Consider the following 27,507-nt stretch of genomic DNA (forward strand, 5'->3'; position numbering starts at 1 on the left):
CAGGTCACTAGAAGGGACTGGACGAAGGGCAAGATGGGCACATGCCCAGTGAGTTGGGGTGATGCAGGGAAAGTGCCTGTCAGTCAAGCCTGAGGAACCATGGAGTGGCTAGAGTAAGCAGGGCTATTGCAAGCTCACGAAAATTTGGGAATACATAATCTCCCAAACCAAGGAGTTCTTTCTCTTGGCTCTTGGCTTGCGGAGCTCTCTTGTTCCTATTCACTGCATTCACCCGTGTTCCCTCTATGACCATGTGGCCATGCAGACCCCACATGCAATGAACTGATGGTAGCCTGATGCTGGACTGGACACTGCTCCAACATGGAGCGAACACTGACTCTGACTCTAGCTCTGCTGCAGCCACAGCTACATTTCTTCTATGGTGGGGCAAAAGGAAATAGGACTTTGACAACTCAGAAGTTTAATTCCACAGAAATAAAGCTTTCTACTATATCTCATCCTCCTGTGTGAGTTTCAGAAAACTCCTTTTCTCAGGATATCACAAGAAACCTACTTCCACTAGCAACTGGCTTGGACAAGGACCTCTCCCCACCGATAACAGTATCAGATGAATATTATACCAGGTTGTCTGTATTAGTTAACATTTTATAAATAACTTCAATTAGATTTTTTAAAATCTGATGTTCTTTGTTCTCTTGAGAGATATTTGGCACATGAAGACAGGCTATCCTTATTACACTTAATCGGGACGAAGCATATGAATTCCCTAGTGAATATTTTAAATAAGTTGTTCCGTGTTACCAAGTAGCTGTCAGTTACCAAACTAATACAGTGAGACCTGACCCCAGGAAGAAAAAACCAGTATCTCACTTTGAAGAGAACATTCAGAACCAATTCTCTCCCAACTTTCTGCCAGTTGTCATCTTTCAGTGTTGAATTGTCCCTCTGTTTTCCTCCCCTCCTTTCGAGTCTCTTAAGAAAAACAGGGAAAAGTATACTAATACAGTTTTCCCATCCTCCAAATAATCTCCTTTAAATCACTCCCCTTCACTTCAGTGTCTCTTTCCCAGCAGGAGACTAAGCAGCTAAATGTTTGACATCTTGCTGCAGAGAGGTCCAACAAAAAATGTACGAGTGGTTGGCTGAGCCTCTTCAACAGGGAGAAAGAACTGAAAGCTTGGCTGTAAGTGGGTGCCCTGAGCACAGTGTCCTTGTCTTTAAAATCTCTGTACCTAGTCTGGTTCTGACTCCAGTGAAAGTGGGCCTAAATGTCTCACAAAGTTCTCCAGGGCGCTCAGTTCAGAGACAGTACTTAAGGTGCCTTCTTTCACTTACTAGTAGCTTGCCATTCTGGGGCTAGAAGTGAAAGCCTTGAGTTGAATTTTGTCTCTGGCTTACCTCCCCATGCCTGTATGCACCTTTTCTCTCCCCGCTGCAAAATGATCTTCTCATCCCAAATGTCAAGCTGAAGGTACAAAGTCATTGCTTTGCTCTGCCATATACCAGCATTTGCAGGGGGCAGATAACCAAATGCTAAGCAGACTGAAGCTTCATTTAGTTCTTGTGGCTTTGCAAGCACAAAGGAACTAGAATGAGTTGAACCTAAAGTTAAACTAAACCAGAGGACAGTAAGCCGTTTGCTCAGTGGCCTCTATGATAATAGGCCCTTTTAGAACAAGGGACAGGGGAGTGAGTGGCAATGGCCCTCATGGCACACTGTGGTCCATGCTTCTTCAGCAATTCCCTTCTACCTCCCTTATTGGAATGAACCCTGCAATACATGTGCCAGGGGCTGTATTAAGTGCTTTATGTACATTCCTTCATTGCATATCCTATATAATAAAAGCCTAATATGCTAAGTGTCCAGTTGACCAGTCGGCCGTTCAACCAATCAAAGCGTAACATGCTAATGATATGCTAAGGTCATTCAACTGCTAGCTATGACATGCACTGACCACCAGGGGGCAGATAGTAGACTGGTCGACCAGTCACTATGGTGTGCACTGACCACCAGGGGGCAGATAGTAGACTGGTCGACCAGTCACTATGGTGTGCACTGACCACCAGGGGGCAGACACTCCAACTGGTAGGTTAGCTTGCTGCTGGGGTCTGGCTGATCCAGACTGAGCGAGACAAGCCGGACACGCCATGGAGCCCTCCTGCGGTCCCTCCCCAGCTGGCCAACCTCCTGCGTCCCTCCCTGGCCCTGATTGTGCACTGGTGGGGTCCCTCAGCCTGGCCTGCACCCTCTCGCAACCTGGGACCTCTCATGTTGGAGAGCCAGTTTTGGCCTGATCCCACAGGACAGGCCGAGGGACCCCACTGGTGCACGAATTCGTGCACCGGGCCTCTAGTGTATAACACTATTATTATTACTATATTTTACAGATGGTGAAATAGAGTTTCCATAATTACTTTGTAGCTCTGATGCTGAGTTCAGGGTTTGATACATATTGAAGGCTCAATAATATTTGTTAATAAATTGGAATTTGACCAGTTATAAGGAATTAGTCTCATCATGATGGAATTGCTGGTCTGGGATCAAGACAAGTGTTTTTCTTAAGAGAATGGAGATATGGACTCCTTTCTATTAGTCTCTAGGAATTTTTTGAGGCTTCCTTTAATGTCTTTGATTCCATTGTGGTAGGCAGACAGACATGAGCAGAGATAGGAAGATGGGCTAGGTACAGGTTACCAGGGTGGAAAGCCCTAGGTGCCTGGCAGCAGATAATGGTAGGGTGGGATCTCCACCCCAGGGTGACCTTTCCTCCTTTAGCTTATCACTGGCCGTACGGTTTGGACCCACTGACCATTCCTCCCTAGAGGCCTCACTTGTGTTTCAGCTCCAGGCCCAGAAAAGCAGCAGATCCAGACAAGTGATGCCAAGGCTGACCTCAGGACCAGCTGTATTAAATAATAATCCCCTGTCCTGGTGCTGACCAGTTATCAGTGCAGACCCCAACCCTGAAAGGACACACCTGGAAAGCTGCTGAACATTCTACTAAGCTTTTTCCCTGGGACCTCCCCTTAAAGGATTTTCTCCACCCTTAAAGGCCCTTAGGATGGAGGACCTAGCATGCTCTCCCTCCTAGGAGCACTCCTGAGTCTTTCTCCTTCCTCTCCTCCTCCCCCAACCTCTAATCCTCAAGCGCGTTTTTCTCTTACCCTCTTTCTCCTAAGCTCCAAGGGCCCTTGTTTTGCCTCTATAACTTGTTTCCTGAGCCCATCTCTTCTACCACTCATTTCTTTTACCTCTGTGATTTTCTAAATAAATGTTCTCTTACAGTTTGGGTATTGGTTCAGAATTCTTTCCTAGCCAGAACTAAAGTACCAAGGTTGCAGAACCAGGTTCAGCCTGACCCCATCGTTCTAATACTTGGTGCCATTCCCAGCTCCACCAACACCACAACAGCGTTGTAGGGAAGGAAAAGTTTTCCCTGACCCTCTTAGGGCCCCTGGGTAGGCCTGAAAATTAAACTGAAGACAGATTAACATGAGAGAAGCATACAAATTTATTGAATATAAGTTTTATGTGATACAAGAGCCGTCATAAGGAACTGAAAAAGTGAAGATGAAGAGTAGGCAGTTGTGTAGAAATATGACATGTTAAGGAGCAAACTGGAAAAACTTAGCAAGACCTGTTAGGATTCTTCTTCTTTTGTTTTCAGAGATAAAGAAGCCACCTCTTACATGAGGGCTTGACCTATTCAAGAGGAGAAAGGTGAATGGGGGAGAAAAGGTCAGAGTGACCTTCCTGCTTCTGCCATTTTCTCAAACTCCTTCAGCTTAAGATATTCAATATGCCAAGTTGACATATTTTCCAGAAGCATATCCTGAACCCTATCATGGCCAGTCTTTCTTTTCCTTGCTGATGCTTGATTATAAAGTGGCTGGAAAAATCCCTTCTGAGATTAACCTGTAATTCTCAGAATTGTTAGGTTCTATTTCAGCACACCCCAACATACTGTAACTTGTAAAGAGGGCTGTGTCCAATTTATTGGTTTAAATCAGGGAAGATGGTTTCTTTACTGCAGGGCTTCCTCCCACCTTAAATATGCTAATGTGCACTGGGAATCTCCTAAAGGGGGACATAAAGGTTTCATCAATTCTAAGCAGTATTTTCCTCCCACAATTTATCATCTCTGAAACTAGGATATTTTTTAAGGACAATGACATCTTAACAGCTGCTGTTGGCAAAGCAGCAGCTGTGTCCTGATGGTTGGCCGTTGCCTGGGCACGTATGAACTTGGTCACAGCTACTCCTGTTGTATCATGTCAACTGAGTTAAGTACATTCTTAGAACATATATGATATTTAATTGCTCTTTAAAACATCTTCATAAATATAACTCCACTGGCATTGAAAAGGAAGCTACTATATATACAAAATTTAGGCCATAACTGAAACAGATCAGTGGGGTGTATGTATGATGTTAGAGCAGCAAAAACTCATTAATGCAGGGTTAAGAACAATTCTACATTTTCTTGTAAAGCAATAACCAAATGCTTGACAGAACTTAAGAAAATTCTTATGTTCTTAGTTGAGGCTATATTTTGTTACTGAGGTGGGTGCAAAAGGATTGCCTACCATATGCCAAGGGAGCAATGTGACTGAAATCACAACTGCCAAATCCTTGGGAAAATGCTGTGTCCTAGTTTACTTGGCATTGCTTTTTCTTTCTTAATGGTAACTAGTAGATAGCTTTGTAGACTTTTAAAAAATGTTCTTATTGATTTTAGAGAGAGAAGAAAGGAGAGAGAAATATTGAGGCGAGAAACATCAATTGGATGCCTCCTGCACATCCCCATCTGGGGATTGAGCCTGCAACCCAGGCATGTGCCCTGACCAGGGAATTGAACCAGTGACCTTTTCGTGCATGGAACAATGCTCAACCAACTAAGCCACACTGGCCAGGGCAATAACTTTGTAGATTTGGAAAAATATGTTAGTGTGAAGCACTTCCAATCTTATTTGATTACAGACTCTGGTTTCCCCAGGAACATCTCTTGGAACTAGTGCTCTGTGGAAATCTATAATAATAAAAGCATAATATTCTAATTAGACTAAACATCCCTTTGGACGACCTTCCGGACAAAGCTGGGCTGTGAGGGAAGCCTGAGTCCCGGGTGCCGGAGGGAAGCCAGTGTGGCAGCCAGGGGAAAGAAGGCCTACTCTTGTACGAATTTTGTGTATCGGGCCTCTAGTATATAAATACTAGTGGCCCGGTGCATGAAATTCATGCATGGAGGGGGGTTCCCTCAGCCCAGCCTGCACCGTCTCCAATTGGGGACCCCTTGGGGGATGTCCCTCTCGCAATCCGGGACCGCTGGCTCCTAATCACTCACCTGCCTGCCTGACTGATCACCCCTAACCTCTCTGCCTGCCTGCCTGATCTTGACCACAACTGCTCTCCCCTGCTGGCCTGATCTCACCCCCAACTGCCTCTGCCTGCCTGATCACCCCTAACTGCCCTCCCCTGCCAGCCTGGTCTTGCCCCCAACTGCTGGCCTGGTTGCCCCCAATTGCCCTCCTCTGCCTGCCTGATCACCCCTAACTGCCTCCTCTGCTGGCCTGATCTTGCTCCTAACTGCCCTCCCCTGCAGGCCTGATCTCGCCCCCAACTGCCCTTCCCTGCTGGCCTAATCTTGCCCCCCAACTGCCCTTCCCTGCCGGCCTGGTTGCCCCTAATGGCCCACCCCTGCTGGCCTGATCATGCCCCCAACTTATCTCCCCTGCTGGCCTGATTGCCCCTAACTGCCTCTGCCTGCCTGATCACCCCTAACTGCCCTTCCTGGCCAGTCTGATATCGCCCCCAACTGCCCTCCCCTGCTGGCCAATTTGGTTCTGATTGGTCAGTTTCTATGCCAGTCAGCGTCAAAAGCTCTGCCTCCTAGGCAGCCACTGGCTCCTCACAGTTCACCCAGATTTGGTTCTGATTGGTCTATTTCTATGCCAGTCAGCGTTTCTGGGCCTATCTCTGGGCCTGATCAGAGAGGTGGGGCTGATCAGCAGGCCCTGCGGAGGCCCGGAGAGAAACAGAGGCATGGGTGCTGGCGAAGCCCGGAGAGAAAGAGAGAGGCAATGGCTGTTCAACAACTACCACGGAGGCTGAGGATCAGACCCTGACTCTCTCTTCGGGCCTCTCTCTGGGCCTGATCCACAGCCCCCTCGGCAGTCAGTGCTGGGTTGCCATGCCCGCACCAGCGACTGTCAGTGCTGGGTCGCTACAACAACCCAGCACTGAGTGCAGGACTGACTTCCGGTGTTCGGTAGAGCTTTAGGTCGGTTGTTACGGATCCTGAGTTTTTATATGTTAGGATAATAATATCTAGCACTTACATTAGCCAGTCACTATTTAAATATTTCACCTATAGTAACTAAATGAATCCTCACTACCATCTCATGATGTAGGCACTATTAGCTCCATGTTTCAAATGAGGAAACTGAGGCATGTGGAGACTGAGAAATTTGCCTAAATCATACACTAGTGAACTAGGGTGGCTCCAGAGTGTGTGTTCTTTACCACTATAGAGTATATAGTTTGGGAAACTGTGTTCTAGCCACAGGCTAGGGAAGGAGAGTGCTGCAAATGTGACCCAGGGATAAAACATAAATAAGTATCACAACTCCCACTGACTCTTAAAATATTCACCAGGAATCTATGGGCAAAAGTAAAGACTTCCCTGCTCTTTGTTTATATTGCCAAGGCATTATTACCTTTTGTATATGCCTAAATGATAGGTACTCCCTCTAGGTTCTGAAGATTAAGAAAGAAAGTAATTTTTAGTGGAAGAATAAAGCACTGCAATTTTAACCTGAATAAAATACCAAGAACAAGCCAGATAAAGAGCCCCAATTTAGGCCATATCTGAATGCTCTGAAAGGCCATTTCCTTACAGGTTGCTCCTGCAATGAAGGGGAAGCTAGTGCTTTCCCCCCGCAAAGTTAGCGGGGACGCACAGAAATTAGACCAGTTTGTGCAACTCTTCCCATCTTTTGACTAGCTGCTATTCGTGAGATAAATTTCAGTGAGCCAGATGGACTTGCTGATAGATATAACAATCTTCTATTAGCTCAGTCCCCAGGGAAGAGGCAGGTGACAGAAGGATTTAAGCAGTGAAATGAACCTGAGAACAAAAAAGGGTGTCATTGCTTGGAGCTGCAGGTCCCATCGGCTCAAGTTTCCCAGGCAGGTGATCCGGAGGACGATTCTGCTTACTCCATCTCCTTAAGAGGTTTTGAACCCTGCGGTGGGATTTCTCCACACGTGGGCTGCTTCCTGAGATTAGTTTGGACTTCCTATGTCTGGTTTTATAAAAGCTGCCAGTGAATACAACAACCAGCACCGTATGGTAATTTAAGGACATTGTACTCTTCAGAAGACAAAATGCTGTTCAGTTGCTATTTATCTGTGCCAGTTGGGTAAGAAAGGGAGATGATTCATAGCCCAGTCCAGTGGGACAAGTGGAAGGCTTGATTACATCTTGGTTCCAGGCTGTCTTGTGGAACAAATGCCTTGGCATTTGGGAGTTCCAGAAGGGCTGTAATGATTATACATTGTCTAAGATTTAACGTGGGATTGGCTTTTATGAGAGAGAACACACAGGTGTTAGACCAATTGTGGACAGGATCTTCTCTGTTCACCACCCTAGGTGGATAAAAGATATGGATTCCAGTTTAATATGTGAATTGTAGCTCCAAAGAAATCAGATGGAGATGGCTATCTTATGGCAGCTGGCTAAATGGCAACTATCTACATAAAAACAAAGGAGACATTCTAATTCTCAGGGCTAAGAGAATGTTAAATGGAAAGTTCTAATGTATTAAAATAAGTCATCTTTACGTATATACAATAGCTGCTCCGTACATATATTATCCTACAAACCAATTGATAATAAAAGTTTGATAAGGTTCATCACACTAAATATAAATCAAGCTTCTGGGCTTAAGCATTGGAGACACTTTGTTCTGGGAAGCTGCAAACTAGCAAGTCTTGATAAGAAAGTGCTAGAAAGAGTCCAGCTGTTAGCCATTATCATGTTTCTTTTGAACATACTATACAAAGCATGTATAGTTACAGGGAGAGTATCTGAGGAGATTAAAAACCATGGTTACGTTAACGCACACCTACCTCAGGGGATCTGCACGCACTTTTCTCTCACAATGTCTGCTTCCTGCAGCTTTTCTGCTTCATCTGGCAGGCTGCTGTTGGTATCTGTAGTGCCTTAAGCCACTTTCAGTAGTGTTGGAGGATAGAAAATGAAGGGGTTCAGAACAAGTCTCCCCAGAATGTGCCACTTTGGCATGCAGACTCTTTTGAGCTGAAGACACTCAAGGCCCAAAAGATTAAGAAGTTTCCATTAAGGCAGATTAGATGCAAGGACAAGACAGCCAATAATCCACCTGAATGCCAGTGTGTGGCAGTGAAAACATCTTCACACACAAGTAGTATATTGCTGGAGGTGGAATGACATATAGATAACTACTGTTTCAAAGTGATGTTCATTGTCTTTAATAAAACTAAGTCTAAAGTCTTCCACCCATATGGAAATCATCCAAGCTTAGAAAAAACATATTTGAATACCAGTGAGGTGGTAAAAACAATGTATTGCAAGTTTTCTTAATTCCCATTTAATTTTTTTAAACTGTAAGAAAAGATTACTATTTTGAGACCTTTTAAACCAGGTTTGCAAAACCTGTGTGTGGCAACCAGGGCAGATACTCTGAAGGGCCAGCCTTTCACTGGGCAGAGTTTTCTGAGCAGGCTACTGTTTCCCTCGCCTACTCTAAGAAAAAGACAACAGGTACAAATTCCTACATAGGCCACAGGAAAATGATTTGTTCGATTCTTCAACTTACCACATTCATCATGGACTGGAGTCAAGGTAGTCTTTCCTTCACACATGAGAGGTGATGAGTGTTGGAGGGGAGAGCCCAGCTTTTCAGGCTCTGGCTTTCGGTGTTAGAGTGCAGCCTGTTCAGCCAGCCATCAAGGGATCAGTCAGCCCCGTGGCACTCACTTCTCAAGAATGAAGACCTAGAGTTCAGGTAGGTGTGGACTAGCTGTTATGTGTGGGAAATACTTAACTGATTTTCAAACAGACACAAGTTAGTTCAGTACTTCATTATTTGTGCATATCCAAAACCGTTCCTTGTGACAAGGAAAGAAGAGAGGCATGTGACTTTCAGAACATACTATGTCTCCTGTGTCTCCGAGAGCATGGTAGTTGCCAATTTATAAGGATGCTTATTTCATAATGAACGGCTGGTTGTCAAAGCAATTCTAGTGACTTCATCTATAAAATGGGAGTAGGGATGTAGGAGTGGGACCAGATTACTTTTAGGTCTCTTCTGTGATCCATCTAGAATCAGAAAAAAAAAGACATATTGCATCTTTATTTTAAAAAATGTGATTCTTACTTATTCCTTTTCCTTCACAACCCAGGAAAACATTTTGTATCACTGAAGTCAGGGTGAGTCGTAGGATTTACTTTCCTTGAGTCATCAATGTATTTTTAAATTTTTTTTACAATACCTCTGCATGTGAAGATTACTCTGGATCAGTTATCAATCATGGGCAATTACTTAACCTCTCTGTGTCTTAGTTTCCTCAGCTGTAAAACAGTAATAGTAATACTTATACTTTATAGAATTATTGTGAGGATTAAACAATTTGGTATATGTAAAGCTCCTTAGATGAGTACTTGGTATATAGTGTAGTGTGTATTGTTATTATTATTATGTTACTAGATGCCCAATGCACAAAATTCATGCAAGGGGCTTGGCCCTCGCAGCCGCAGTGGCTTGCCTCGGCCCTTGCAGCCCTGGCTTCCTCTGGAAAGTCATCTGGAAGGTCATTCGGCTGTCCAGTCTAATTAGCATATTACACCTTTATTATTATAGAGGCCCGGTGCATGAAAATGCATGCACTGGAGGGGGGTCCCTCAGCCCAGCCTGCCCCCTCTCACAGTCTGGGAGCCCTCAGGGGTGGGAGGCGACCTGGTGATCAGGGGAAGGAGCTTCAGCCAGCCCTGGGCAGCTGGGAAGCCGCCATCCAAGGCTTGCCTGCACATCGGCGGGTGGCCAGAGGATAACTGCTGCTGGCGGATAACTGGTGCCGGCAGCCAGGTGAAGGAAAAGTCTATTGCACGAAACTTCGTGCAACGGGCTCCTAGTATGGAATAATATGCTACAATATATAATTGGGGTCAAATGCTGACTTTAGGTGTGGCAATAATAGAAAGAATGAGATCAAATGGGATTATATACCTCAGGGAGATTGAACTGGGCTGAAGAACAGGTAGGGCTGAGACAGGTGGAGAAAAGTGAGGGGTCACTCCAGGTGAGAACATGCAAGAAAGCAGAGAGGCCAGAAAGAACATGAGATGATCTTGGGGGCAGTGGGGAAACAGAGTGGCAAAGCAGGTGAGTGAAAGGAAATGAGATTGCACAGAATGGAGCTATATTATGTAAGTTCTAGAAAGTTCTCTCTACTCAGAAGATTCTTCACCTGATGGGAATGGAAACAGGGGGAGCTGAAAGTTTCTGAGTGAAGGATAGAACAATAAATGAGGTCTTAGCTAAGATCTCCATGGTTTGGGGGTTGGAAGCTGAGTCCACGGAGACTAGTGAGGAGGTGGTTGCTCTGGTTGTGTTAGTGTGAGGAGATGGGGCTGGTCTGGAGCATAGAAGAGGGTGAAGAGGAAAGAAAAAGACTGAAGTGACATTTCAGGGAAAAATTAGTAGAAAAGTAAGCAAGACTGTCAACTGACTGGATAAAGGAATTGAAGTAGAGAATAAATCAAAGATTATTACAAATGTTCAAATCTGTGTGTCTGATAGAGATATCAAAGAAAAACTTGAGAACTGATTAAAGGGGAAGAGAGCAAATAGGAGTTTGGTGATGTATAAATTGAGTTTGCAGTGACAGTGTGATCTCCAATAATGATAGCTAACATTTATTTACTATGTGTCTGGTACTGTGTTTTATACAGGTAAACTCATTTCATCCTCATAGAAACTGTTTGTAATTGATATGATTATTATTATTACTCACATATTTTGGAGGATGAGAGGTTAAATATGACCCCAGTTTTAAATAGTTAAACTGAGATTTAAATCCAAGCTGTCTGATTTTACTGCTTATGCTAGACCACTACAGTTACTTTCAGGAAGTCTTCTCTGAAAAGAAGTGAAGACATAAAATAACAGTTGGGAGTCATCAGCAAAAAGGTGTTAATTGCAGTTATGGGAATGGATGAGCTTTCTGAGGGAGAAAGCATGCAGAAAGGAGAGCAGATGGCCAAGGATGAATGCTGGGGGAGGTCCATACTGAGAAGTTAACCACAGGGAATGGTGCGGAGCCCAAGCCTGCAGATCCCCAGCCTATTAGGGTGAAGAGATCAGAGAATAGGCTGCAGCCCTGTCCCTGAGAGGACTGGTTTGGGGAGAGGCCTGGAGACAGAAATTAGTATTAAGGAGAGCAAACTTCATCACAGACTGAAGGGGTAAGTTTTGTCAGGAAAATGAAGAATAAAGAAAGGTGTGTTTTTTTGTTTTGTTTTTTTTTTACCCCAAAATAAGAGAGACCTATAACTCAAGAAGCTAGAGGAAAGAGGGAGGAAGTGAATACATGTGGGGAAGAAAGATCCTGTAGGAGTCATAAAAGGGAGAATCAATAGCTTTTACTCTGGCTGCGAGGACTATTAAAATGTCAAGTCTTGGGGTTGGAAATGGGCCCTAAAATCTGGTCACCTGTCTGGCCCTTGAGATAGATGCACTACATTGAGGAGGATAAACTTGAATATGCATCCTCCCTTCCTGCCCCCCCCCCCCCCACACACACATATACTAAATTTATTTATTTAGCAAAGAAATATATGTGACATCTCAAATTGTTTATCTTTTAGGCGTCTCAAAATTAGTAAGTCCAAAATAACCCCTAATACTCACCCTTGCACCTGTACCCTGAATTTAACAGTTTTCCCCTTCAGCCTTCTAGCTGTTTGGGCTACAAACCTTGGCTTCATCCTTAACTTTTCTATTTCTCTCAGACATGACATCAAATCATCAGTAAGTCTTGTCCATCTGTCTTAAGATTTATTGATAATCCAATCACTTCTTATTATCTCCACTGAAATTTACCCTATTCCAGTGATCTTCAACTAGTGTGCTGCAAGAATTTTTAAAACCTGCAATACCTGGCTATTTTTTTAAAAAAATTATTGTTGAAAATATTACATAGGTCCTCCTTTTCCTCCCATTAACTTCTTCCAGCCTGCCCCCATTTCCTCTCCACCCTTGCCATAACCACCCCATTGTCCATGTCCAAGGGTTGTGCATATATGCATACAAGTTCATTGGTTGACCTCTTCCCACCCACCCTCCCTTGCCTTCCCTCTGAGGTTCAACGCTCTGTTCATGCTTCTATGTCTATTTTTGTTCATCAGTTTATTTTGCTCATTAGACTCCACATATGAGTGAGATCATGTGATACTTATCTTTCTCTGACTGATTAAAATAAAAAGCTCCTGCACTGCAAAAGAAACCATCAACAAAATAGCAAGAGAGCCCACTACATGGGCAAATATGTCCATATTTACCAATGATACATCCAATAAAGGGTTAATCTCTAAAATATATAGGGAACTTATACAACTTAACAAAGGAAGACAAACAATCCAATTAAAAAATGGGCAAAGGACCTAAATAGACCCTTCTCCAAAGCAGACATACAGATGGCCAAGAGACATGAAAAAATGCTCAAAGTCACTAATCATCTGAGAGATGCAAATTAAAATGACAATGAGGTATCACCTCACACCTGTCAGAATGGCTACCATCAACAAATAAACAAATGACAAGGACTGGTGAGGTTGTGGAGGGAACCCTAGTACACTGCTGGTGGGAATGCAGACTGGTGCAGCCACTGTCGAAACAGTATGGAGTTTCCTCAAAAAATTAAATATGGAACTGCCATTTGACCCAGAGATCCAACTTCTAGGAATATATCCTAGGAAACCCGAAGCACTCATCAGAAAGAATGCATGCACTCCTATGTTCATAGCAGCACAATTTACAATAGCTAAGTGCCCAGGAGCAGATGAGTGGATAAAAAAGCTACGGTACATTTACACAATGGAATACCCTGCGGCAATAAAAAAAAAAAAAAGAACTCTTACCATTTGCAACAACATGGGTGGGCCTGCAGAGTATTATGCTAAATACCTGACTATTTAATCTGGGGCACCAACCAACCCTTTCCCTTAGATTTTCAAATAAAACTAGGGGCCCAGTACACGAATTCATGCACCTTGAAAAGAACTGTGGGCCACAAGGCTGCAGTGGGCACAGGAGTGGGTCTCAGCCCATCCTCTGTGCCCCCACCCAGTCCCTCCTGCCATGGCCCTCGGTCCCGTCTGCCGGCAGTCCCGCTCCCACCACTGCCACTCCCATGCGCTGACAGTGCCAGCCCCGCTCCCACCTGCTGAAGGCGCAGAGCAATTGGGGCCGGTGACAGCAGGGGGTGTGAGCGGGGCTGGCACAATCAGTGGATGCGAGCAGCAGCTGCTGCTCCAATCACCCCTCAGGAGCAGGGGGAGGTGGAAAAGCCCTCAGGGGCAATCAGGGCCAGCAGCTGTGTCTCGCACCCACTGATGGTGCCAAGTGATTGGGACCAGCGCTGGGCACCAGCAGTGGGTGTGAGCAGTGGCTCTGGCGCTGGCTGCAGGTGCGAGCGGGGCTGGTGCTGGCAGCAGGTGCAAGCACTGGGTGGGACTGCAGCACATGCAGAAGCAAAGAATTTTCAGTAACCACCAGAGGCTCATCCTGAAGACAGCGACCAGCATCCTGCCTTGGTCTGGCGCCCCTGCTCACCTGCTCCACCATCCTGCCATGGCCGACGCCCGCCATGTTCTACATATGCCCCCTGGTGGTCAGCACACGTCATAGCAACCGGTTGTTCAGTTGTTCCGCCGTTTCGTCTATTTGCATATTAGCCTTTTATTATATAGGACTAGAGGCCCAGTGCATGATTAAATCTTGCACATGTAGGGTCCCCTACATGCTTTTGCTTTCGATCACGGGAGAGCTGGGTGTCTGTCTGCTGGTGCACCAGGCCTTTCAGAAGCCTCCGCTGTGCCGGAGGCTTCTGAAAGGCCTGGTGCACCAGCAGACAGGCACCCAGCTCCCATGCTTTTGATGGTCCGCTGCAGGGCATGAGCTTGCTGCCCTAGAGGCCCCTTCTGTGCTGCAGCAAAGCCATGGGCAGACGCTGAGCTCGCGCCGCCACAGGCGACGCGAGCTCAGCGTCCCGCCGGCCCAATTGGCCACCCCAGGCCACCCCGAGTCCCGCCTCCCCGCGCCTCCTGGCCAATCGTGGGCATAGCGAAGGTACGGTCAATTTGCATATTTGTCTATTATTAGGTAGGGTAATGACAACAGACAACACAACAGTAGCCAACAAGTGTGAATGCCCTGTCTTGAACCATGACTATATACCAGTAGGTCATATAGTAGAGTTGTATCTTATTGGTTACATCACATAATAAGGTTGTGTCTGATTGGTTAATTCTTGGTACCAGAAATCCTGATATACAAATTTAGGCAAAAGATTTTTAAAAGTCACTTTGGAGCTAAAAGTGTAGGTAATTACTATTACTATCTTTATTTGTGTAAATCAATCAAAATTATACCTATTTTTTGTCAGATCGGCAAAAATATATTTTTAGTGTGTGCAGAATTTTAGAAATTAGTTTATGTGTGTCATGAGATGAAAAAGGTTGAAAATCACTGCCCTACCCTAAGCCACTGATAATGTTTGCCTGGACTAGTGTGGTCTTCTACTCCCACCATAGTTCCCTTACTATTTGTCTCACAGAAGCAAGGGTAGTTCTGTAGCAATGTCAATCGTATCTTGACACTCTGATGTCCAGAACTCTGCAGTGGATCTTCATCTATCTCAGAATAAAATCCAGAGTCCTTGCCATGGTCTGTCTATAAGAGGTCATTACCTACCATTTCTCCCCAAGCTTCCTCTACTCCACATGCACTGGCATTCTTGAACAAGCCCAGGAAGTTCTTATGTCGGGACCTTTGCACATGCTGTTCCCTATGCCTTGAGTTACTCATTCAATAAATGTTTCTGGAATGCCTACTATGTGTTAGGCACAGGTAGCTGGGATATATCAGTATACAAGGTGGATAAAGAACCTTGTCCCTGCTGTGCTTATATTTACAGTATGTCTGCATCTCTTGTTCCCTCTGTTCAACTGTCACCTTATCAGAGAGACTTCCCTGACCACATGACCAATGATAGCAATCCCATTATTCCATATTCCTTTATCCTGATTTATTTTCCTTAATAACACCTATTACTATCTGACACATCACATCACTTGTCTCCTTCCAGTAGGATGCAAACTCCTTGGCAGGGACTTTACCTTGTTTTATCTTTTGCTGTAGTTCTAGAATAGGGTGCTTTTAAATATTTGCTAAAAGAATTAAGGCAAATGCTTGGTGAGCGCTTTTAATTTGGACACTCATTTTTTCAATTCTGGGATGATTTCTTGCATTTTTTTGTAATTTATTTTTATACATTTTGTTCCTGTTTTCTCTTTCTAAACTCCTATTATAATGTCAGAATTTGAACCTCCTCAATGACTGTTGATTTGTATTGTCTTTTATTTTTATGGATTTTTCTTTTTGACCTAACTTCTAGAAGGTGCCCTGAACTGTATTTTCTAACTCTTATATGACAGTTTAAGATTGTTTTATGTTTTTAGTTGCTAAGAGTTCTTTTATGTTCTCCCATTGTTCCTACTGTATTGGTATAATCATCTTACCTACAAGATGGACTGAAAAGGATAAAGCAGAAATTGACTTTGTTCTTTCCCATCTCTCCCTGTTAAATCCCATTCCTGGATGTAATCTCAGTTAACTCCCAAACTTTTCAGTCACTCTTAGGAAAAGAAAAAGCCTTGGTTATGTTTAGTCACAAGAATAGCCTTCTATTGGTGATTTAAAAAGTTCCCATGTAGAATAAAACTATGATCCAGTTCCTTTTTCCTTTCCTTTTGCCATTCCTCTCCAAGCCCAAATTGTGCCTGATTGGGGACAGATGCGTAATTGACTTCTCTGCTTCCTTGTGTTCCCTGTTCTTCAATTTCTCCCTTTTTTCTAGGTGCCATTTCTGACATTTCCAGGGCCAGACTCAAAGGAGAGGGGATTAATGAAAAATACCTTTTGTGGCTTGTGCTGTCTGTAATCTGATGATTTCCTCTGAGGTGGCAGGTGCACGATTGCTCTTTCCCTTGAGGGACGTTTTGGAGGTGTGCCCACTAAGACTTCTGACTGCAGCTCCCTTGGTGTGGGTGGGGTTGCACCGCCATAGCCACCATGATCCCATCCTTGGTACCTGGACCGTAGCAACCCACCGGCGTGTCACAGTTACTCTCTAGGCAATGCCCTTAGGTAGGAGTGAACATGACCCCAAGTTGGCTCCCTCCTATCTGTTTAACTTAACCCACAAGGCAACTCAGACAATCTTGTCCTACTGTGGGCATAAGTGTAGTTTGTTCCTACCACTTTCTTCACTCTGCCATTACACCAGCAACTCTAGCTGTAATCCTTTTCCACTGTGTTTCCCTACCAGGGAGGAAATAGACAATAGCCTTTCTGTTTCACAAAGTCTAGGGAACCCGTGTCAGGCGCTCCAATTTTTCCCTTGAAGCTCTTCTAATTCAGCTTGAGATAATGGAAAGCATACCCTTCCCTTTATCCAAAAGGAGGGTTCAAGGTAGCACTGTGTAGGGCACAGTATGTGGAAAGACTGGGGAAGAGAGGGGCATAGACATTAATTTTTCCCCAGCCAGTAAGCTGCCTAACAATTCACCTGATACCATGGGCAGCAGAAATGTCCCTGACATATCAATTTAATTTTGAGATCTCTATCTCTTACCCACAATGTTTTAGAATAGTCAAAACATATGCCTCTGGTACTCACAGAGACAGAAAATAATATTAAGAGAAATGTTATGACAGATAATCAGTATTTATAAAGATTTTTAAGGGCCATTTGAGAATACTTGTTAAGTATGATCATAGGCATCTGACAGACCTGGGCTTGAGTTTTAGCTCAGCCACCTATTAGTGTGTAACCTCAGGCAAGTTATTGAACATCTCAGAATTTTAACTGCCAAAACATGTTAATGATTGCACTTACCTCCTAGATATTAGAGTTGTCTGGTTGCTGCCTTGCCTGTTGGTAACTTGGCCCTATCAACATTACTTCTGTCTAAGGCTGGGAACTTCCTTTCTCAGAATCCCCCTTCCTATGCGGTTCTGGGTTGGAGTTTGTGAATGAGACTGAGTTGACTTATGCAAGAGTTGGAAGGCAGAAGTGAAAAGAAACCATTGTTTTTGAGATAATGGTTGCTAAGGTTCATCGGGGCTTCACCAGACATGGGCTCACAGCCTTTTCCATTAGTTCTCACTGAAGCTATGGCAGAATTATTGGACAACTTCCTCCTTTCCCCTCCCTCAGGAGCTGAGTTTCTCCACCCACACTCTAGGACTTCAGACTGAAGACATCAGTGACTCTTTTCCCACTCATCTTGGCTGCCACTTTCTAGACCGGGGGTGGGGAATGTCTGGCCTGCACGCCATACAAGGCCTATGAAATCATTTGGTCTGGCCCTGTCAGGGCGTTAGGAATGAGTTGATTAATTGTTTGAACAAATATAGTAGGCTAATTTTTAAGTTGATAATTTTATATGACCCACAAATGATGTAAAAAATATCCAAATGGCCCTTGGCAGAAAAAAGGTCCCCACCCCTGTTCGGGACCTTTACTCCCCCAGCTCCTTACTCAACCATGTAAGCTGTCATTTCTATACATGAAGTCCTTTATTCCACATGCAGTGGCTGTTTTCCTGGTGGAAGCATTCTAATACAGCACTTTCTTAAGACATGTAGCAAGCACTCAATAAACACTAGAGAATAATAATAAATTTGAGCCTGAGAGATTAATAATGTTAAACTATGTGAGTTCCACTGTTTAAGAATGGCAAAGATGAGTGGTATAAAAGCAGACTATTCTTAATACTAATACCCAAAGTGCTCACATTTCTTTAACACTTTTCAATTCATGAAGTATCTGCCCATATTTTACTAGTACATTTGGCTAAGGTGAAGCATAATTGGAAATAGACACTGCTTTCTTAACAATAAAAATCCATGATCAAGAGAGCATCACAATTCAACTAGGAAACTGGCTTATACTGTACAGAGAACATTTATTTGAAACATGGATTTGTTTCAAAGAGTTTTCTCTCATCAGGAGAGAATGACATTGCCCTCTGGCTCATGTGCCCTCTAGTGTTATGGATCCTTGGATTACAAGGAATAAGTAACAAATCCTAACACCTGTCCATATAGCACAGGTTTAGATTTTTAATCAATTTATAAAATGCACTTTATGACATGTACACTCCTTATTGTGCTGCAATAGATATTCAGTGCTGAGGCAGATTTAATGCAATAATAGAGAGCCAATATTCTCTTATCTTTTTGGTTCACTGATACTGACAATTTTTCTTAATACTGTGTTTTATATGCCTACAAGTCCTGGGCTCAGCTCCTCAGCTCCAGTTCCTTTCCCCTTGCTCCCTTCCAGGGTTGGGGTTCTTGTGCTCCTCTCAGCACCATTCCCATCCTTCCTTTGCCTGTGGAATTCACGTCCTATTAGCCCCTGCATCTGGCTTTTCTAATTGTTTAAATGGCACCAACACCACCAGCATCTCCGGAAGCACAAGGCTGTGGATGGTCTGCCACAGGTCCAAGCATAATACCGTGCCACATGGGAAGGTAAAGGAGATACCTACGGAGGGGAAAGGGGACAGCAAACACAGGTGTAGTGTTTTGTCTGGGGTTTTGAGCCAGAGCTAAGGGCACCAATGTTGATAGGTACCCTCCTTCACTAATGAAAGTTTGGGGACTAAGACTCTGAGAGCTGCATTGAGACTAGCTCCCAGCAGGAGGTATTTTTGTCTATGGCTTCAAATATGTGTTGCTTGTTAGGAACACTGACTGCTTAGTAGCTTATGAGTACTGTTCATATCCTGCCTCAAGGAAGGATAGTTGGGAATGCTCTTTATTGTCATTCCTTTAGGGATTATTGGACTTATACAACAGAGAGCCACTTTCCCCAGGCTATGCCCTTCCTAGGGAAGTCCATTGTGGTCCAATGAAGGACAATTGTGACAGGCCATTTTAGTTCTGGACTCCCCATGTGGGGACAGTGAGGCTGTTGTCTGGCTTGCCTTGCAGCTCGACTTCTACGCAGTCCTGCTCCCTTGCTGTCCCTCCCACAGGTGTGGATTCCAAAAGCTCTCACTAATAAACACTCAGCACATTCACCTTCATTGTGGGGTCCGCTTCCCAGAGAACCCAGCCTGCAACAGACTCTGCTCTCCACATCACCAGTATCTGTCAATATTTCGATGTTGCTGTTGTCTCCTCTGCCATTCTCTTCGACCTCACCAGTTTCACTCGTTTACTATCATTTTATAGAGTTTTAAGAGGGAACAGAGATAAGTGAAAGTGTCTAACCCACCATTGTATTGGTCAGAGAACATAATTTATTCTAGTTATTTAAAACAGAAATATTATTTTCAGAATATATCAGTGCTGAGGCAGATTTATTGCAATAATAGCCCCAATTTTGTATCTTTCCTTAACAATGTGACTTTGTAACTCCTCCTATTCAGGAGTTGAATCTATTTCCATAGCCCTTGAATTCTGGCCAGCCTTTTGACTTGCTTTGGCCAATGGAATATGCTAGAAATGATGTGCCATTTCTAAGCCTGATCCTCAAGGGCCCTTGCACACTTTGTTTTTCCACTTGGAACTCCATGAAAACGATCCAGGCTAGCCTGCTGGAAGATGATGATAAGAGACCGGTCAGCCTCTAGCTAACCATCAGCTGACCACAAATACATGAGCAAGCTCAGTCAGGCCAGTGAAGCTCAAGCTAGACCAGTAGAATTGGCCAACTGACCCACGGATTAATGAGCAATAATAAATGATTATTGTTTTAAGCTGCTATATTTGGGATGTTTTTTATACAGCATTATTGTAGCAATAGATGATGATACAAGTAGTTTACATTATTGGGAGAGATGAATTAGACTCTAGGGCCAAGATTCTTAGGAAGGCAGGTAGGTAGCATCCTTAGATCTGACCATGACATCTGGTTTTAAGTGGTCAGAGAATGAATGCTTCCAAATCTGTAGAGTTGGCAATTCTAGAAAAATCTGTGTCCCAGTAGGTGCCTTTGTAGGGATGATAATTTAAGACAATGAATAATCAGTAAAGAAAAGGAAGGCAATTCTTAGATAACAGAATCATCAGCAGTGAAGGTGTTAAATGAAAGAAATTTTATGAGGCTAGATTTTGTTCCCTGTGTCTTGTTCAGCAGATGTCCACTGTATTATTATGGTGGCCTGCAGTGGTTTATACCTCACTGAGAATTACTATAGTCAACCACAGCCTTATATGGCTAGGAGTCCCTCAGGCGCACTTGCAAACACATGCAAACACACACACACACACACACACACACACACACACACACACACACATCTAAGCTGTCGAGAGAACCTAGAGTCTTTCTAAAAGGTGCCTTATGAATTTAAAATGCAGACACTTCTTTGTCAACAAAGGCAATCCATAGCTATAGGTGTGGAGGCAAATTGCACTTGGCTCAGTGGTAAGTCTTAATCACAGACCCTGTTTATTTTTACTGCCATTAATGTACAATATCAGCAGTTTTGCTTCTGAAAAAGAATCTGTTGATTTTGTCTTTTTTTTCTTAAACTGTGCAATCACAAATCCATTCAAAGGAGGAGAAAGAAGTTAATACCTATGGAAAAACACCAAAGAAAATGGTTCTCAGACTGATTGCTTTGTGGCAAAGGCTGAGCTCAGGATTTACCAAGGAAACCCAGTTAAGTGTGAGCCTAGAAGAGCTCAAGAGCTTTACCAAGCCTGGAAATTGAATTTTCAAGTTACCTTGTAAGGTATTTCAAAGAAAATCATATATATGCAAATACAGGCTTAAATGTTAAGAAAACTGTAGTTTCTGAAACTGCTTTACTCTGAAACAATAAGGAAATAGAAGAGAGACAACAGACAGCAAGTAATTTGCCCTTTTGGGAACCAATATTGAGGAAAAGTTAGTTAAATCTTCCCCAGGATCATCTGGCCTGGATTCAGCTATCTAGGGCAGAACAAAAGAGAAAGTGAAAGGTCCTCTAGATCAGGTGTTTCCCAGGGTGGAATTTAAAAGCAGCTCCCTTATCCTGTCTGCTTTTGAGTCCTCAGTCTTAGATCAAACTTTCTGGCACTAGATTTAAAAGCATCTTCACATTAGCCCCTTCCTTGCTTCCTTCTTTCTATTCATTTCCTGTGGTCTTTGTGTCTGTCTCCCCAAAATGACTGCAATCAGATTTGAAGGCAGGGGCTGTGTCTCAACTCACTTTGTATATTTTCTTCCAACCCTTGTTGTCTGACAATGTTTTTGCTTATATATAATACATTTTTGTTTGTTAAATAAAATTAAATATATAGTTAGAGGCAAATACATATTATCCAATGTTTCAATTGCTATTGAGAAAATGAAGAGATATTATTAGATTTGTGATGTGATTGACTTCATGGTATTAATAGAGTGATTTATATTTCAAGTGCAAATAAAAGTTGCTTTAAAGGACTTTGATATGTATTTTTCTTAAAGAAGGAATAGCCTTACTGTGATATGTATAAATGAAAGTGAATTTAGAAAGGTTCAATGGAAGGATTTATGTAAAGAGGATAGCCCCTAATGATAGTTACCAATATCTTAAAGTTTCCATATAGTTATAAGTTGAATAAAATGTTTTTCATCTTTATAGCTACTGCTAATGGTGTTAAGACTCATGAGTGAGGGGAAAAGTTATCTGTGAATGATGTCACTTTAATATATCATTTTTCTTTCTTTTCTTCATCTTTCTTTTACCCCAACTTAGGGTATAGTATTACACTCTTCCACACATTGCTTTTTTTTTTTTTTTAGATCCCACCCTGTTAGGTCTGCTATAAGGGACACTAGTGACTGAATACACTCTTTTTTTCCCTCAGTAACACCTTATCAATAACCTTTTACTCCAGGGTGTGCCCACATGCGTAGCCATTTCTGATGACAGCGGCCGCATTGCAGTCTCCACCCCCGCCCCTTTTTTCTTTTTGGTATTCCCAAAGGCAGCCTCATTTTGTCCCTTCAGAGGCACCAGGACCAGCTAAGCAGTGACCCCTTCTTAGAGCTGACCAACTTCATGAGGCCTCTCCAGCAAACCTCAGTGTTCAACTAATTTCAACATTTTCCTTCTGTTCTTTCAGCCTCAGGGGAGTGAGCTGCTTCCTGGAATTACTATCTTTTCTTTCTCCTTTTAGCTTTTTAAAGTTCTCCAGTAACTAATTAACCAATAGCTTACATTAAGTTTTATTTGTTGAAATGCTTCTTGGCAGTTTCTGTTTTTCTGGCTGGATCCTGATGAATATGGTACTTGAGACCTGAAGGGGGTCCAACTCCACAGGGGTCCATCCCTGAATCTGCAGGGTCAGAAGATCTGAAGGAGCAGAGCAGCCTGCACTGGCATGTGGAGGCTGAAAAGTGAGGGGAAAAGTTATCTGTGTATGATAACCTGCTGAAGAGCCGGTTCTTACTCTGGATCCTAAAGAAACCATAATGTATTTAACTAGTTCCCTGCAGATGGATATTTAAAGTATGTTCTTTTTAACTTTTGTTACTGTAGACCAGTGATGGCGAACCTATGACACGCGTGTCAGCACTGACATGCGTAGCCATTTCTGATGACAGCGGCCGCATGCCGAGGATGAAACATTTGCTGCTCCTGAGGATGAAACATTTGCGACTAGAGTCTCTAACTCCAAGACTCTAGTCGCAAATGTTTCATCCTCCCCTATTAGACACTCTGTGCCGGAGGTCTGTAGGCCAAAACAACAGAAGTCCGGCACAGAGCGTCTAGTTCTGGGACTTCCGGTTAAGCCGGGATCTTTGCCCTCACTTCCGCCGGCAGAGCAGGGAGCAGCGGAACACAGCGGAGGACACATCTCTGGGGGCCCTGCCATTACCAGTAACCAAATAACAGTTAACCACAGCAACCATTATCTACTGTTCTGGGGTGTCATGGATTTCTAATCCATCATTACTGAGATAAGTGAGGGGGAGGCTGGGAGAGGCGAGGGTTTGTGGCGTGCTATGGGTGCCGTTTCCCGCCATTAGAAATAGCGGCAGCCATTTTAATTCACATAAGGAACACCATCTTGCTCCATAGTGCAGACTCCATTTCACCACTATTACTGTTGTGCATCCTTATTAACCTCTATTTCTGCTTATTAACCCTGCCCTTTCCTAAAAGACAGTTATATGCACCATTTTGTGGTTAGTTAGGCTAGTTAACCCCTAATTGCCTGCAGGCCTAACAAGCTATCTATAATTCTATCTTCTGTCACTGCCCCCCCTGATGGAGAACCCAAAAAATAAAAAACTAAGGTTAAGTAAAGGAAGTGGTAGTAGCAGTGGCCGACCCTTTCAAGAGACATGGACCAAGATGTATGGCTTCATAGAAAAAAATGGCAGATCATTTTGCGTTCTATGTACTGAAACGGTAGTAAGCAGAACGTGGGATAGACATTTTGAAACTAATCATTCCCAGCTCTTGGAAAAAAGTGAGGATGAAAGGAAGGAATACATTTCCAGGCAGCTACACCTTTATAAGAGCCAATCTAATTCCATCCTTAAATTTATGAAAGGCTCTACAAATTTAACATCTGCAAGTTTGAGCATTGCTCACTCTATAGCTCAGCATGGAAAAGCACTCAGTGAGGGAGAATTTATTAAAGAAACTCTCCTAAGATGTGCACCAGTCCTATTTCACGATATGCAGAATAAAGATGCAATTATTAAGAGAATATCTGAGTTACCACTCAGTAGAAATATCATAAAAGACCGAATAATGAGACTGAACACAAACGTACAACATCAATTAAAGAGAGACATAAGGAAGTGTAAATATTTTTCGATCTCTCTTGATGAAACTACTGATGTCACATCACATGCTCAGTTGGCCATTATTTGTCGATATTCTGATGGTCTCACAATGAGAGAAGAGTTGATAAAGTTAGTATCAGTGTCAACAAGTAAATCAGGAAGCGAAATATGTAAGGTTGTTATACAAACATTTCGTGACCTAAGCATTGATATCTCTAAAGTTGTGTCAGTGACGACAGATGGGGCACCAAATATGGTGGGGGAAAATGTCGAATTTGTCAAATTGTTTACAGAAGCTATTGGACATCCGATTGTGCCTTTTCATTGTATTATCCATCAGGAGGCTTTATGTGCCAAGGCAGGATTCACCGACTTAAACGACTTAAAGTCAGTTGTTACAAAAATAGTTAATTTAATAGCTGCTCGTCCCCTTCACAAGCGAGAATTTTCGGCACTTTTACTGGAGGTTGATTCCACCTACAGTGGACTGCTGATGTACAATAATGTAAGATGGCTGAGTCGAGGCAAAGTTCTTGAGCGCTTTGTGGAGTGCTTTGAAGAAATTAAGGTATTTCTTGACGTTAAGGATCTGGGAAACTTTCCTCAGCTTAATGATGATAAGTGGGTCAACACTCTGATGTTTTTTACTGATCTCTCTGTTCATATTAATGAACTGAACTTAAAGTGACAAGGTTTTGGCAAAAGTATTGACGTTATGTTTGGATACATAAAAGCTTTTGAAAGTAAAGTTAAAATTTTCAAGCGAGATGTAGAAACTAAAACTTATAAGTATTTTCCTCGAGTAACAAAGTATTTTGAGAAGGCCAGTGCAGCTGTACAAAATTAAATGGAACTCTTGCATATGAAGTACCAGCATGTTTTAGACTCGTTACTTGACCAGTTTAGTGATAGATTTAGTCAATTTAGAAGTCTAGAACAGACCATGAAAATAATTAGGTATCCTGATGTAGCAGTCTACAGTAGTTTGGAATTAAATGGTTTCCAATGGATGCAAATTGATGATTTGGAGATGCAACTTGCAGAATTTCAAGACAGTATCTGGGCTCAGGTGTTTGTCGACTTGAGGTCAAAGCTTGAGAATCTGGAAAGGTGCCGCTTGGAGAATCAAGAGGAGTGCCACTACGAACAGGAAATTTGGAGTGCCTGGAACCGACTACCAGACACTTTAGCACCCTGAAAAATATAGCAATGGCTTTACTCACAATTTTTTCCCTCTACATACTTTTGTGAGGCCTTAATTCTCAGAGTTAAATAATATCAAAACCAACAAAAGAAACAGATTGACAGATGACGTTAGTAGCGCTTGCTTGGGCCTGAAGTATACAAAATACCAACCTTCAATTGAAGATTTAGCCAATGAAATTCAGCAACAAGAAAGTCACTAATAGGCAGGTTAGTTAATGAATTCCCCCTCCCCCTCACTTATCTTAGTTCACGGCACCCCACACAAGCTAAATAATATCAAGACCAACAAAAGAAACTGACTGACGGATGAACAAAGAAGTCATTAAGCAGGTAAGTTAAATATTTAGTTTTTGGTTTATTAAATACAATTACATATAACAATTATACATTTATGTTATTTAAACTATAAATATCGCGAAATAATGTTTTTTTCCTCAAAGTGACACACTACCCGAGTTATGCTCAGTTTTTTGGTGAAGTTTGACACACCAAGCTCAAAAGGTTGCCCATCACTGCTGTAGACAATGCAGCAAATAACCTCAAATAAAGATTTTTCACATATGGGCAAGAATATCTCTAAGATAAAGTTACCGAAGTTGAATTGCTGAGTTAAAAGGATTGCCCAGTTACTCTTGTTTTTGTTTTTTGTTTGTTTGTTTTTGCTTTTTCCCCCCAATTCCTCTTTAGAGAGGTTGTACCAATCTAGTCTCTTGAAGGCAATAAACAAATTTGTCTGAGAAACAGAGAAATTAACAAATGGATGAGGGAGCCAGGTATAGCAGGCACCCTTGTCTCAGTAAGAGGGCCTTAACTGGTGTGGCTGTGGTGGCCAGCAGCAAGAATGACATCTACAGATGTGTGGCTATCGGAATAGCACAGCTATTGGCAGTGCTGCTGGGTACAGTTTATGTGGTAGCTATACGCACAGGTGAGACATTTCCTAGGGACTCCCCAAAACACTTGGGGTGGAACTTTCTAGGGTACTGGGTCTGTTTCCTGCAGTATTGGGGAATGTAAGAGCAGGCGAAACAGGCTACAAACTCTCATTTGCTAAGGTTGTCCCTTTTTCTCATTTCTACATCTTTGTCTCAAAAAACTGGGGTAGATTTTCATTTAAAAATAAAGTAAAATAGTCTTCTCCCTATAAGACATATTAGCAAATTCAGGTTGTGACTAAGTTATTTTTACCATCCGCTGTTAGATTTTTCTTGTCGTTTATTCCCTGTTCCGTGGAGCTCTACTACTGCAGTTATCATTGCTCTTGTTCAGCAGACAGGCTACACCCCACATGCTTGCTGTTACTGATTTCACCATGGCATCACTCGGTCACAAAGCTGTGTTCAACCAGAGCTCCGTCTTCCCTGCTCTGTAAGATCTGGGCTGCCTTTTGTTTTACGTTCCACAGTGTCTTGTCTGTGCCATTCTTAATTTACACGGTAGAGCTGCTATCATCACCAATTAACATTTTTCAAGGGCCCCCTGCATGCATGGCACATTGGGACTAATTTAATATTCTCTTTGCCTCAGATATATCAGGTGGATCCTTTAAATGAATTTTTAAGTATCTCAGTGATGAAGAAGAAGAACAGAGACATCAGTCAGGATTCAGGAAGGCAAGCCTGTGCACAACATGCTTTAAAAAGAGCATCCAGGATTGGTATTAATATTTGAAAGTTTCCTTCAGTCAACAAATGACAAAAGTAAAAGACACTGCATTCATTGCTCCTGGAGAAGCCTTGCCCCAGTGCATTCAGACATCTGCCCTTTGTTTGTGGCATTTCCCTCTTGACTTATTTCAGCCCTTCTGATCTTCAAGGCTGAGTCCAAATATTTCTCCTTGAGGCATTTTCTAATCATCTCTGCCCTTGGTGCGACTCCCTCCTCCAATTCTGATAGCCCTTATCACTTATACCAGTCATTTGGAAATTTACCACATGATGCATTATACTTTTATTTAATGAATATTTGTTAATACTACTCAAATATATTAAAGAACTGTCCACACGATTTCTTTCTTTCCCATTCTCAGGGTCTGCACGGTGTTCTGTCAATCGTAGAATATATTAAGGTCTATTAAAATGAAATCGAATTTTTAAAAAAGGGTTGGTTGGGAGGAGAGACAGTGAGACTCACAAGCATCATTAATTAACGTTTTCTAATGTAAGAGTTATATGTACATTTTTTTTTTGAGGGGGTATTGGAGGAGGCAAGAACACCACTGGAAATCAGCA

General features: G+C 42.8%; 1 long non-coding RNA gene across 1 annotated transcript; it reads right to left on the reverse strand.

Annotated features, from left to right (window-relative positions):
- Positions 1–7,450: 7,450 nt before the first annotated feature.
- LOC114234172 (uncharacterized) lies at positions 7,451–16,304 on the reverse strand. The gene is made up of 4 exons (XR_003620376.2): positions 16,201–16,304; positions 8,821–8,998; positions 8,093–8,194; positions 7,451–7,609 (listed from the first exon to the last, which is right to left on the reverse strand). It is a non-coding gene; the product is annotated as an uncharacterized LOC114234172 (long non-coding RNA).
- Positions 16,305–27,507: the final 11,203 nt, after the last annotated feature.

The sequence above is a fragment of the Eptesicus fuscus genome, chromosome 7, assembly GCF_027574615.1.
Source record: "Eptesicus fuscus isolate TK198812 chromosome 7, DD_ASM_mEF_20220401, whole genome shotgun sequence".
NCBI classification, from domain to species: Eukaryota; Metazoa; Chordata; class Mammalia; order Chiroptera; family Vespertilionidae; genus Eptesicus; species Eptesicus fuscus.